This window comes from Pteropus medius, unplaced genomic scaffold (genome assembly GCF_902729225.1).
Source record: "Pteropus medius unplaced genomic scaffold, Ma_sr-lr_union100, whole genome shotgun sequence".
NCBI lineage: Eukaryota > Metazoa > Chordata > Mammalia > Chiroptera > Pteropodidae > Pteropus > Pteropus medius.
Window position 1 is genome coordinate 14,332,927 of NW_024349225.1, and position 14,785 is coordinate 14,347,711.

A 14,785-nucleotide genomic window follows, 5' to 3' on the forward strand; every position below is an offset into this window, starting at 1 on the left:
CTGTTCAAAGGTCTCTCGTATCTACTTTAGCAAGAGTTAGATTCTAGGAGGCATTTTCCCTAGGGCTTCCAACCACATATTAGCTTCCTAACTGGAACTTTGGGTCAGTTTGTTTACATTCTCCTACAAACTTAGGTCATTCATGGATCTAGCAAGCTATGAATTATGAATGAGTGCATAAATAATCAAGTAAACAGAATCCAGCCCGGCCCGGCACAGTCTCCTACAACGACTCTGCTCCTGGGGCCAGCTCAGTCTGAGCATTAAAGGGGACAAGCGTCAGGGCCTGAGTAACTTAGGTCTGAGTCCAAGTTCACCACATTTCAGCTCTGGCTTAAAGGGTTCACTTAGCCTCTACTTCCCTCATCTGTAACGGGCATGTGATAATAGGACCCACCTCCTATTTCAATGACAATTAAATGTGATATTCATACAAAGCGCTTAGTCCAGTGCCTGGCATAAAGCAAATATTAAACCTTTTTTTTTTTTTCAATGCACGCCTTCCTCTCACCGTCCAAATTTCTCTCGTCTGTCGGTTAGGATTGGCTAACTGCTCTAATAAACAACACTTAAATTTCAGGGGCTCAGAGTAACAGAAGTTCACTGCTGCCCAGGTAAAGCCCAGTCACAATGGATGGGGGACAAGCTGTTGCACACAGGTCACAGGCGCAGCCCGTCCCCTCTTGGGCCTCCGTGACCGCTCTGAGCAGGGAGCAGTAAATGACGGCCTCAGCCACATCGGCCTGCTGCCTATTTTGGTACAGCCCCTGAGCAAAGAACCGCCTTTACCTGATGAAATGGATATATTTTAAATAGTTCCTAAGCAGTAATACGTGATACCCTCGATTTCGCTTCTTGGCTCACACAGCTTGAAATAGAGATGATCTTGCCCCCTAAGAAAAAGTGTGAGAACGCCTTTCCCGGGGCCCTACGCAGAATCCTCCAGCGGCTCCTCCGCCTCGGGCCAGCGGACGAGGGAAGGGAGGAGGAGGACCACGTGTTCACAGTTCGGTTCAGGAAACGGCACACGTCATTCCTACCACGTGCCCTCGGCGAGAACGCAGCTGACATGATCAGGCAGCCATACCGAAAGTGCAGGGAGGCTGGGAAGATGGACTTTAGGGATGACCGACGGCACTACCACACCGTCCCAAAAATAATAAAATTCCTTCTACACAACCCCCACGCCCCCCTCTCCCTGGACCGTCACCCCGACCCAATCTGCCTCATCCCTAAACAGCACCCGGCTCGCTCCTCCCCTCCCTGTGTGACACACCTCACGGGACCACTCTGCACTGTCTCATGCGGCCAGCTGGCTGGTTTCGAATCCTTCTGATCTCGTGTGTCTTATAATTCCTCTCTGTCTTTCCACGTGACTTCAAGATAACAGGTGTCCTCTTCCATCTGTTTGTGTTCTTGCCACCAGAAAACAGACTCGCCACGGCTGCACACGGGGGCTACTCCATCTCCGAGACCCAGACTCTGAAACGCTCATCTTTGACGACATTTCTTATTATTCTTCCTCAACGCCAGCAGGCTTCGCCTTCGTTGCAACCTTCAGGCCCCAGACTCTGTCTCCCTCTGCCTCTCTGTCTTTCTTTGCCTCTCTCGATCTGTCTCTCTCTCTCGTTCTCTCTCCACCTGCCTTCCTGCTAAGCCTGGACCCAATGATCAGTTATGTCAACTATTCCTTTCCTGACACCCGAGGAAGCCCACCCAAAGTCTCATCGCCCTGTTTTCTGCCTTGAATTTCTCCGCATCTGGTTAAACGGCATCCCTATATATATGCTCTGCTTCCATTCATAAGCTGATGAGTTTTGCAAAATAAAGTAAAATAATGACGAGGCTGACTTCTCTAAATAGTCCTCTCCGCCTTCCACTGGGCGCTCAGACACGTAGCAATTCTTCCACTTACCCCCAGTTGACACCTGCTGCATACCTGAAGTTGGAACGTTCCCGGCATCCAAATGCCTCCTTCACCTGCCACCATCTCCTTACCCAAAGTCGCCGTAGATGACTTTTCATTTATTCGTGTAAACGCAATTTAAATAATTCACTCATTAATTCAGTGTATGCTTCCTGAGACACTATTACGCACCCTGTTATGCTTCTAATTTCTTCAGGCCATCTGATACGAGGCTTCATCTTGCCCTTGATTTCAGAATGTTTCCGTCTGGTCTCGCCTCTCTCCCCTCCTTTCTGCTTTCTCGATGGATAAAGCATTCCTTCTTTTTTTCCGGCTGGTACCTTTCATTTCTTCCCTTCTGTCTTTCAGAAATCTTTTAAAAATCTTCGACTTTCTGAAGTTTATATATGATGTACCGAGGTGCAGTGTTTTATTGGCATTTACCCTGCCTGATGTTCTCTGCGCTTTCTGGATCCGCAGTTTGGTGTCCAAGGGTAATTTGGGGCTAATTCTCTGTCACAATGGTTTCAACTACTGCTTCCGTTCTTTCCTCCTCTCCCTTCCCCATCCGGTATCCCGTGAGATGTCGTTCTGCCTTTCGTAGTTGTCCCGTAGTTCTTGGAAGGTCGCTTCTGTTTTCCAGTCTTTTATTCTCTTTACTTTTCCGTTTTGGACGTTTCTATTGTCAAATCCTCAAGTTCGGTGATTCTTTCCTCAGCCATGTCCAGTCTACCAATGGGGCCACCAAAGCAATTCTTCATCTCTGTTCGTGGTTTTTTTTTTTTTTATCTCTAATATTTCTTTTTTAATCTTTCGTAGAATTTCCATCTCTCTGCTTACATTATTCATCTGTTTTTGCATGTTGTCTACTTTTTCTATGAATGCCTTTAGCATATTAATCGTAGTTTTTAAACATTCCTGGCCTGATAATTCCAACATTTCTGCCATATCTGATTCCGATTCTAATGTTTATTCGGTTTCTTCAGTTTATTCAGTTTTTTGCTTTTAGTACGCCTTGCAATTTTTTTGTTGAAAGGTGAACATGGTGCGCTGGATAAAAGGAACTGGAAAAACAGGGCTGTGGTATGTTGTGTGTGTGTGGCGGGGGGGGCGCTGTTCTACGGTCCTGTGATTAGGCCACAGTTTTTTGGTGAGTCTATAAAATGGAAGAAGGGGTTCGAAGTTACGAACGTCCAGCTATAAAATAAAAGAGTCAGGAGGATGTACTGTGCAGCATGGTGACTGTGGTTAATGATACTGTACTATATATTTGAAAGTCGCTAAGAGAATAAATCTTAAAAGTTTCATCGCGAGAAAAAAATTTTGTAACCATGGTGATGGATGTTAACTCGACTTATTGTAGTGATTATTTTGCAACATATACAAGTATCAAATCATTATGTTATATACCTGAAACTAAGATCATGTTATCTGTCCATTATACCTCATAAAAATCTGTGTATATTTAGTGTAATTTAGGGTAAAATGTTTATCTTAATTTTCTTTGTTTAATTACGTGTTTCGTGCTTCTTTACTCTTCCTTTTCTTTTTTTGCTTTCTTCTGATTAATTGAGCATTTTTGGTTTTCAGTTTTCCCTCCTTAATGTCGATAGTTATACATGTTTTACTGTTCTTTTGGTGATTATCATAGAGATTTGCAAAATGCATGTATGACTAATATAAATTAGTAGATTTACAACTACTCTGAGAATTCAAAGACCTTAGAATACTTTATCTTTAACCTTCTCCTCTTTTATGTTTTCGATGTTATGATTTTAGTTATGTATATTTTAAACTCTATAAGACATGATATTGTTTGATATAGTCAATATTTATTATATTCCCCATGTATTTCTCTTCTATATTTCTCTTCATTCCTTTATGCATTCCCATATTTTTATCGGGGACCGTATTTCATTTTTCCTTATCCCAAAGAACTTATTTAGTATGCATTTTCATGTGTACGTTCTGGTCATCAATAATCTCAGACTTGGAGGTGAGGCAGGAGATGAATGCGAATGTGTTCACTTCCTCTTCATTTTCGGAGGATGTTCTCACTGGACGTAGGATTCTAGATAAGCCGTTATCGTTTTTCAGTGCTTTACATATGGCATCCTTTATTTTTGCCAAAAAGTCGACTGTTCGTTTTATTGTTGCTTCTTAAAAAGTATTGTCTTTAATCTTTGGCTGCTTTTAAGATTTTCTCTCAATATCTGGCACTCAGGCGTTTTAATATGACATGCCTCTGAGTGAGTGAGTGTGTGTGTGTGTGTGTGTGTGTGTGTGTGTGTGTGTTTGTGTTTCTTGTCCGGGTTCTGCAGTGGTTCTGAAAGTGTGTTTAAGTATTGCCATCGAAACGGCTTTCGAGTGTGTCCCTTTGAGTGGATTCTCCGGTTTGCAAACATCACCTGCCTAGAATGCAGATTTAACTGTGTCGCCACCTTTCAAATGTTTCAAACGGCATGAAAGATCAAGTGCTGGGTCCAGGTCTGTATCCATAAGGCTCATCCACACATCGGCACCCTCGTGTCCTTCCCCTTCCTGATTCTAGCCTTGCCCTGGGCCAACGACCGGACAGTCCCATTAACGCCCCCTCCACATGCTCTCGTGCCTCTATGTCTTTGCCCGTGCTGTTCTCGCTCTGTCTGGAATCACCTTCCCCCATCTCTACCCACACACACGTCTTCATCCAGATGTCCCCTAACCATCCTTCGAAATTTCCCTTGGACACCAACTCTTCCAGGTAAGTTGTCTGTGGCCGCAGACTGGACTGTCCCTGTGACCCTGCCTGACCTCCCCCATAGTTCTTCCTGCTCAACATGGCAGCTTCCCTTCCAGGGAGTAGCCTCTTCGCTGACCATACTAGATACTGAGCTACTCAGGACTTAGAGACAGAGAGCGCTCATCTTTCATGCTCAACCCAGTGACGGTCGCATTGTAAACTGATATTTGTGGAATAAGTTAGACAAAATCAAAATAACTAGGCTCTCATGAATAACTATGGTCCTCAACGCTTACCGTACTGAGCTCAGTGCTCTCTCTCTCTCTATACGTGCTACGTTCTTTAACCTTCCACTGCGACCTCGTGCGATGGGCGCTGTAAGTATCCCCACTTTACAGATGAAGAAAGTGAGGTTCGGAGAGGTCACACATTTTGTTCAAAATCACACAGAGCGTAAACGACGAAGCAAAGTTTCAAATCCAAGCCGGTGTGATTCCAGAACAAAGAGGCGGATCCGCGAGAATGTGGGCTGACCGACCACCGCGATGTCTACTTTCTGACAGTAGCGCCCCCTCCCCAGCCTCCCCGACAGTCCCTTGGGTGTGAACACTAATCGCTATATTCTCGCCAATACGAGGCTGGTTCTGAATCATGGCAGCCTTCCATAAATGCTTATCAAACCATTAAAAGATAAATGAGAAAATTAAAATTTGCACCATGTCTGAATTTTGCAGGCTTATTTCTGAGTCATCCCATATCCCCGGGCCCATTATGAGAATGAACATAAAGAAATGTTCATTCAAATTCCTCTCAAGAGCTAGGTGTGAATTACACTCTTAGAGACATAGCCCGGCTATTTTAGGCCGCATGTGTAGGAAGTTTTAAGCGAATTCTTCAGACTGCTGCTTGAACATAATTATGCATCCTCTGTAGCTACAAAAAGAGCAAACGTGGTAAGCCTGGTGGTCCCCCTTTTCTGAACGAATCGCATGGACAAAAGCCTCTACACGCAGGCCCTCCATGGCCCGAAGGAGTTAAAGAACCTTCCAGAGGAAACTGACCTGTGGCCAGAGTGCCGAGGGCCCCCCACGAGGCTGGGAAGCCCCACGAGCATCGTGGGCCTGGAGTGTGCACGGGGAAAGGCCTCCTCAGCACCGCGTGGGGACTCCCGCCCGGAAAGCAGGTGTGTGACGTGCACAACACGCAGCTGTGACGTGGCAGGGACGCTGACGCGGCTCCTTGGCAGGCTTTGCACCAGCCTCATCCTGCGGTGAGAAACCCATGCCTTGCTTCGGCTGCGAGGGGCGGGGGGCGTAGGTGGCAGGGGCTCCTGCGTGATCCCCTTCCAGGTCTGCGCTCGTCCTCACAAGTTGCTCCTGCCACCCTCAGTTCCTCTGGGTTCTAGCTCCGGCCTCTCTGGAGCATCACCGTCTCACCTGGAAAGCTGGCGGCGGCTCAGGTGGGAAAAGCCGCACTTTTCCCCCTCCCCCCGGCGTGAACGTAAGAGAGCTTTCCACGTGGCGAGAGGCCGTGCAAATAGAAAACATCGCGACTGTACGTGCTCTCATGTCAGGGGGAACTGTTAAATGATCCGTGGCTGCCGGAAGGATGCCCGTGACAGAATGAACCACGCAAATTAGCCCTGTTAATGACACAGGGGTTAAGAGAATATAGGAAACGAGACTGAACCGGCAGGAAATCGGAATAAGAACAGGTTCGGGCGGTTGGGAGGCCTGCGTTTGGGTTTCCGTTTATTGGAGGAAGTGAACGAGTGATGAGCCCTACGATCTGCACAAAGGGCCGTAGTTTCTGGACTTTTATTCCTCATCTGATTCGATCCTGATAGTAACCACAGGAAGAGGAGACAATACGACCCTTTTGTCCAAATGAGGAAATCGGTACCCAGGTGTTTGTCCCTTGTCCCGGGGGAATTAGGCTGAGGCTACAGTGAAGACTCATGAATCCCACGCCGTACTTGGAATATGATTTTACGATTGAAGCGTTTTCTTTCCACGATGCTTTACCCTGGACAAAAGCAGGAGTGAGGCGCAGTCGGTGACGTTGCAGAGGCTCCGGGGCTTTTGCATTTGACTCAGAGTTGTCATGCAAAGTCACAGAGTCATTCCCGGGATTGTATTTAATCAAGAAATTGCGACTGTGGGTACCTCCGAATGCCCTGACCTGCAGACTTTCCACAGAGGCCAATGTTGCCCCACTATTCAGCCCGGCCCACGTGGTGGAGCAGATTTTGCCAGTCAGTGTGCTGGGCATCGCTCACTACAAGGCCCGTGCTCCCGAGAGCTGGAAATCTAGATGAAATAAATGCAGGCGCACACACACAGAACGTGCTGCCAGCTCTCCTGAAATAGCCTGTCAGAGACGACCAGTGACAGCAAGCAAGGATGGCTGCAGGAAGCTGCAGGAGGGTGGCGTCATTAAAGCAAGGAGGAGGAACACTGAGAGCCAGGCTGAACCAGAGGCAGGAGAAGCGGGTGAGCTTCCGTGATGGCTTCTCAGGGACGCCGCCCCCTCCAAGCTCGGTCTCTGATATGACCAGGTGTCCTCTGAGGGGTGGCTGCCCGCACTCAGTGTGCTCGTGAGCTTTTAAAGGGGGGAGGTATAGGGGCAGGACAGAGGAGAAGGAATCCTTCGGGGGGGTGGTGCGGGGTGTAGGTCTCTTCCCCAGTGCACTGCCCCACGGGGGAGGTCTTCACCCCGCTCCCCTGTCTCTGCAGTTTGGCTGGTTCCCGCCAATGCTCTTCCTTCGTGAGACTCCATGTTCTCTCCCCTTGCCCACTTGGTGCATACTTTTTTTTTCTTATGGAGGATTTTGTATTTTTAGCCCAGGCAGTTGCTGTGGCAACCACTAGAGCTGAACATTTTGTTTCCCAAGAACAAATGCATGGTTAAATATTCAAGCGATTTTCTGCTGTTCTAAGGAGCTGAGATTTCACAAGCATATTATTCAGACCATATAAGAGAAAATGAATTTTTCACTTCTTGATTTGAAAGGTTCCCACACTGTTCACGCTTTTCCGAAGTTGGGATGGAGGTCAAGAGCAATGTTTTCATCCAATGTGGTAATCTCCTCCAGAAAGGATGAAGAATACCATGTTTTAAGCCCCACACAATAACACACACACACACACACACACACACACAATTTTTTTTTTGGAAGATCTTAACCACGAGTACTACAGACAACGAAGATGGGGCGCTCACTGCCTCCCTCCCTGGGGAGAGAAGTTGCATAATGTAGCCTTCAAATAAAGACGGGCTATCGTTCCCAAGTCCACCTCAGCCCCAGACAGTGCTGGCACCGAAAGGTGGCTTTTGTTCAATCTCTTGACCTTCCCCTACATTAGAGAAACTGTAGAAATTGCATTTACTATGTCTAAGCGTTCTTTATCTCCCTTCGAGAATACCGTATATACATATCACTGACTGCGGATTGCAAACGCGTCTATTTTAGTGTCCGAGGTTCTGAAGCTTATCTCAGCCTCCGGATTCCTTCCAAGTACGCCGGGTGTGAAAAAGCATCGCCCACACATTTAGACGAGGATTTCTGAACCTCGGGTCCATGAGCTTGGACAGAAAAAAATCACATCATCATTTCTGCCAACTTCCGAAACGTATCGTTTTGTTCCGTTACGATTGTAGGAAACGAAACACAAGTCACCACTAGAAAACCCAGCACATGGCACTTGTAGAAGGTTCTACCGAAAGGTCGTGCGCACCTGCCACTGTGAAATCACAGAGCACAGCCCGAGCTCGCTGCTCACGTTAATGTGCGTGTGTATTTATTTCACTCATATCGCAATTTGATTTTTAGAGAACCATATTTAAATTGCTTTCCTTTGGAATAAATTATATTTTGTTTTATGCATTTAAAAACGTTCTCCTAAGAAGGGGGTCTGAAGCTCGTCCAGACTGCCAGGGGGATCCACAGCACAAGGAAATCTAACAAGTTCCAATCTACACGCTTTGACTCCGGTGTTAACCATTTCTGTCTCTGTGACTGAAGCAATTTGTCCCATGTCCTTCACTCCGTTTATTCGACCACTCAAACATTGAGCCCTTCACAAATACGAGGACAATCTGGTGACGGCCAGAGGGAAAGGGGGTCGGGGGGCTGGGAGGAAGGGGTGAAGGGCTCAGGAGGCACAAATCAGCAGTTGCTGGATGGTCACGGGGATGGGGAGCTCGGCATTAACGCAATGGCGAGGCGGAGGGCTAGAGGAGAGAAAGCAATCAGGGAGATCGCTTTGTAAACTATATAAATGTCTAACCAATCTACTGTATACCCGAAACTAATAACAAAACTGAAAATCAAACAAACAAACAAACGTAGAGGCTTGTTTCTACGTAGCGCGAAGCCCTGGCTCTTTGTGAGAGGAGGTGACCTTTTTGAAGAAGCTGCTGGTGCTGAGTCACTGTCACCTGGGATGTTTTCTGCACTCGGTTCACTGCCTTTCAAAGAAAGCGTCGTGTGTAACCGATAATTCGGAAGCGCCCCCACAGACTGGTCCAGGTAGAGTTGGGAAGACACGTTTTAAGTAGGAAGTGAGGGATGGGGAGCAACGTGCAGAAGAAGCTACCGCCGGCTTTTCAGAGATCGAGAAGCTGAAGGAGCAGCAGAAAACCATCGCTGATGTGCTCGGGTGCTGCAAGACCAAGGTCATGACCCGAAGGTCACTTGGAAGCTGCCAATGTCACATGTACATTCTCCTGAAGTCCCACACCCCACCCAGGCTGCCCGTTGCTGCTGCAGGAAACAATGGCCGCGCCTCTCTGCTTTCCAGGTCTTGCCCTTGCCTTTCCCTGTTGGGACCCAAACCACAACCTCGCGAGGTGGGATTCGGAGAATCTAAATTCCAGGCTTCCAGCCTCTGGAAAACAGAGGCAGCACGGGGGCGGGGAGAAGGGGATGAGGGGAGACAGAGCAAGGAGTAACCCACAATGACTACTCGGGGGGCGGGGGCGGGAACGATGTCTGAGTATGGAGGAGATGGAGTGTCACCAGGCTCTCCTGCCTCGGCCGAGTGCCTCTGGGCGACTCACACCCGTCCGGTCCAGAATCAGCTTTCACATTCACAAAGGTTTGATTTTAAACAGTCTACACTACAATGAAGTCCTGAACCCCAGCGGTCCAGGGCCGTGGCTCCGTGGAAGCCAGCCCCTGCCGTGTAGACTGACCTCCTCGTGCCTGAGCACGGGTGACCGCGCGGGTCTGTCAGGCGGTGCGCTGAGGGATCCTGGAGGGATGGCTAAGGGTTCCGGCGCTCTGCAGAGGGGGTGCCCGTCCTTCCTCATGCCACCCTGTGCACCTCAACAACCACCTGCCATTCTGCACTGATGTTTCTCTCTCCAGCCTAGGGTCGCCCCCAGCTGGGAGACACTGAGGTCGATTCCACAAGCCAGGCAGGAGGGTCCGCAGGCTTCATCCGCGAGGCCCATCACCTTGTGCATTCACCTGGGGGTACGTGGGTTCATTTCTCATTAACCCAGAGGCATCTCTGTATGTCACCGACCATCTTGGAGGGTCTCCGGCTAACCTTTTTCATGTTCGCCTTCACCAGGCCCCCTCCCTCCATCCCCTGGAAGTCTTGCCGCGTGAGAAAAACACAGACTGAGGACACAGATGTCGCAAGTGTCCTAACCAGGCCAAAGCAGTGCGGGCTGGATGAGCGGCATTTCCGGGGACTCTGCCTGAAGCTTTCTAGAGACGTCTTCTCCACTGACCGCAGGGCAGAGCCTCTGCACTCCGAAGTCTGAGCTCACCATCCGGAGAGACTCGGGGTGCCACGCTGTCATCAACCAAGTGCAGGCCAGAGGGAGGAGGCTTTGAATAGCTGACATTAATCCTCCGATCTTATTCCTCCCGGGGTCAAAGGGTCGTGTGCGGCTGAGGGAACTGGTTTTGCAGGAATTCTCCATGAGGAAGGGACTTGCTATCTGATTTCATGCTTTACAAAGGGCAGGCTGGGCTTCCACAGCACGCCAGCCATCCTGTGTCTGTCCTGAGCGTGGGGAGGCCTCTGGGCAGGGGCAGGCAAAGTCAGAGGCCCAGGCTTCCTGGCACCCTTGTCTCTGCTGAGAGGAGATAAGCTGCCTGTAGAGCTGAGGTCATACAATTTGGGGGATCTCTGCTTTATACTGCCTACTTTTAGCTCTGGGGTGACTAAGAGAAAATCAATTGAATTCACCTTTCAAAAGCAACTATTGATCAGCAATGTGTAAAGCTCAAAGCTGGAGGTCCCGGGATTCTGGGGTAAAAAGCACATGGTTTCTGACTTCAAGATTTCATGAGCTGATTGAAATGAGCAACACATCTAAATAACTCCGATACAACTCTGATGAGTGCTAGAACGTGGTTACAAATACCCTCCATGGGAGAGAGAAGGGTCATTTTTCTCTGTCAATAGGAGATGAATGGGGGGGATGAGATCCGAGTGGACCCTGAAGGAAATGGAGGAGTTTAATAAGTAAGTGACAGAGATTAGCAGAGGAGGAGGAAATATTTTACGTAGAAGCCAAAACTTGAACCGAGGCCCCAGGTAGAAGGGTGAAGGACATTATTCGAGAACCATGGAGTGACCTTAGAACAATTTAGCAGGCGGGGTGGAGGAGCTGGAGCCCCACAGTGAGAGGGCCAGCTGGGGAAGGCGCGAGTTTATTCTGCAGGTAGTAGGAAGTCGCTGAAGATTTCCCATCAAGGGACCGATCCGATTGAATCTGTGTTTAAGGAAGACAGTTCTGGGGGAGTGTGTGGGCTGGAACTGGAGAGAGGGGGAGACAGGAGCATGAACTGGGGTTGGATATCATGAGTGAGAAGAGGAAGAGACGCTGGAGAAACATCACGGAGGTAGAGCTGACAGTCTAGACGGCCGGCGGCCAGCGGTCAGCCTGCCTAACCCTGAGTTTTGGCATCCGATAAACCGTAGAGTTGCAGACTCGTCCGTGAACTACCAGAGTTGACGCAGTCTTGGAGATAGTCTAGTCTCTACCTAAATTTACAGACGGGGAAACCCAGATCCAGAGAGGTCGAGTTCCAAAGTGCAGCGTGTTTTAGCAAGGAGCTTGACTCTTCATATTAACTTTCCACATGACCTGGAAAGAGAGTTGCTAATTCCAAATGTATTCGAACAATGTTTTATAAAAGGGCCAGCTGAGGCATGACCCACAGCTGCCAAGCAGATCCGAGGTGCCCAGAAGCGCTCTCCTTCTGCGATGCCACCTCTGGGTACAGGGAGAGCGCGGATTGATGTTCTGACATTAACCCCCCGCCCCCCATTTACTTTCCTTCCCTTCTTGGTGTCTACTGTTTGTTCTTTGATTTCTACGCTCCTTTAACCTACGAAATATCACGACGCAAAAACGGGTCCTACCTGCCGCAGCGGCCCGTCTAACTCCGCGTAGGCATCTCGGGGGAATCCAGCTGGGAAAACCTAGCGGAAAAGCGAAGACGGCCTGCGAGGTGGTCCCTTGGCATCCGAGGAAGTCAGGCTGGGCTAGCGGAGGTAGCTGGAGGCCCCGTCAAATATCTAGCAGAAGTCCACACTTGCAGTCAACACACTGAGAATTTTAGGTCCCTATATTCTTCGGTGGAAAAGAATTTCACCAAACTCAATAGGAAGCTCAGTGTTTGTATGTTTTTTTCCAGTGACTAAGGACAGAAGCATTTATAACACGTGTGACGCTGCCGCGAAGCTTCAGGCGAAGGACCCACCGAGCGAAACGTCTTTGCTCTGATAGCCGCACCGATCAAACGGCTGTCACGGCCGGCGTGACACGCTGGGGGAAAGACATCACCATCCCAGGAGGGAAAAGTAAATAGACATTAAAGAGCACGGGGACTCAGAGCGGGAGCATGTCTTTCTTCCTCTTGAGAGCGATCTTATCTTGTCCTCCTAGACTTCATCTCCTCGGGGCTGTGGTGTACGCGCCTCTGCCAAGCTGCCTTCAGAAGCTCGAAAGCAAATAACGTGCCCGGCATTCATGCGGCACCCTCCGGCCGACAGCGATTCCACACGCGCCATCCCAGTAGAGGCTCTCGAGATTCTGAGAGTGAGGGGAGGTGTCCCTCCCACTCGGTAAGGACGCTGGCCTTCAGAAAGGTTAAGTGACTTTCCTCAAGGTCACACAGCTCATTTGGTGGCAGGGCCCAGAGTCAAGCCAGCAGGCTGCCTGACCCACGTCGGGTGTTCTCCCTGCCATCCTCGGCCACACGCCGGTCCAGTGGGCAGCAGGAAGTGAGCTCTCAGAAGCCTCTGTCTGCAAGTAACAGCTTTTCTGGAGGCTGGGCCACTGCCAAGGACACGGGAAACTGCCTTTGGGGACCGTTCCGTAGATTCCGCTCTCCGCAAAGTGTCAGGTCTCCTGAGCTCCAGTCTCGGCTCCTCCACTGCGCTTGACGTTTGGGCCACCAACTAACTCTCTTGTCTCGGTTCCGTTAGTCAATAAATACAGTTAATAATAATCACTTTAAAAACATCGGGGCGGATACAGGAAGTCATCAACGACATCCCAGCTTAAAGGGCCACGTGAAAGGGAGAAAGTTTTACCTTTTGAATCTATGATAATGTAATAAACGGCGGGACAAGCTTTGGTTTACACCTGAAGGACAGTTAAGTACTAAAGGAGCTGACAGGTGTCCTGTGCGCTTATTTTTCTCATTTGAAAAAATGCTAAGACATATCAATAGAAAAATCATCCCTCTTTCTAATATCGAAAAGTGACATGAAGCGGGACTTTCAAGTCCCCTGCCCTGCCCCTTCGGCTCCCGGTCGGGTCTCAGACCTGACCACTGCTGGCGGCTTTGTGGTTTCTTTCCTTCATTTCCTTGAGTTTCATGGCATGGGCCACTCTGAGCAGTAATATTGCTATGCGAATGAGGACCACCCCCGAGAGTCACTCGAAATTTACAGTCTATGCCACGCTGACTGAGCCCTGTCAATGCCGAGTGCTGCCCCAGCCTCCCAGCAGCCCTAGAGAAGTGCACGTCGTGGCCTGTCTCGTAGTTCAGATGGGCGAGACGAGGCAGGCCGCGAGCCAGATACTGGGCAGGCCGCGGAGAACCAAAGCTGTGGGCCCTGCAGGATCTGGTCTAATGAGGGACATAAGCATGACAGATATACCCCCACCTCCGTGACACAAATCTGTACCAAGTACGGGAAGACCACAGAAGAAAGAGTGAACGAATTCTGTCTGGGCCCAGTGGACAAGAGCTAGAGAATATTTTGTAGAGGCAATTACAATAAAGCACAATTTAGAACGACAGTAAGAACCAGAGAAGCAGTGCTCACTCAAGGTCAAACCACTAAAAGCAACACAAGTCACACTTCGTGGCTCCGGGTCCAAGGTTCTCGCTTCCATTCTCTGCTATAGGGTTTGCCCACTCCGAGCGGGTATGCGCTCTGTAATGTTTAATCAGAGGTAAGGGAACTGCCCAGCTTCAAGGGCGTTTAGTGCACTTGATGGAGACGTGTGGCCACCTGAATGGGCTCTAAAGGTCACAGGAGTTCCAGTTCCTGTGAGAATAACCTTGACTTATCGGGGTGTGCATGGTACGAAACAGGGGAGGAAGGAAAGTGTGCTTCTGTCACGTTTTCTCCCAGACCGTTCAGGACTCCTGCGTCCCCTTGCTGTGTGTGCCTCCTCAGAGGCCCCTCTGTGGGGCCACGCCCGGGGCTGCTGCCCAGGCCGGACTGAAGTTATCCATTAGCCCTGACCAGCCAGCGTCTCGCAATGGAACTTGCCAGATTGCGCGGCACCACAATAGGATCAATAACTAATGGCCGGTTGAGGTGATTTACTGTAGCTAATGTTTAGTCGATGTTAGCACAGAAGTCATAGAGACTACAGTTCTTGAACTCGCAGAGGTGGCTTTTCTAAAGGCGCCACCTGACACGTGGTGCTGGCCAAGGGAGGAAATGTTGCGTGCAGTGGCTTAGAAGCCACCGTCCCTGTGACCGCCCGGTGCAGAAGCAGCCCGCCCGTGCCTGGCTTGCTCGTTTGTGGGCCATGCTGGGTGCCTGGCTGTCAGAGGCGGGGGGTGGGGGGGAGAAGTGATGACTTTTTCTAAGGACAAGGACGACATGTGGTGCTCTCAGCCCAGAGAGGCTTGCTCCCCGTGGCTTTGCGTCTTACCTCCCCCG

General features: G+C 49.5%; 1 long non-coding RNA gene across 1 annotated transcript; it reads left to right on the forward strand.

The window, feature by feature from the left end:
• Positions 1 to 9,767: 9,767 nt before the first annotated feature.
• Positions 9,768 to 12,640, forward strand: LOC120617756 (uncharacterized). The gene is made up of 3 exons (XR_005657035.1): positions 9,768 to 10,107; positions 12,292 to 12,457; positions 12,543 to 12,640. It is a non-coding gene; the product is annotated as an uncharacterized LOC120617756 (long non-coding RNA).
• Positions 12,641 to 14,785: the final 2,145 nt, after the last annotated feature.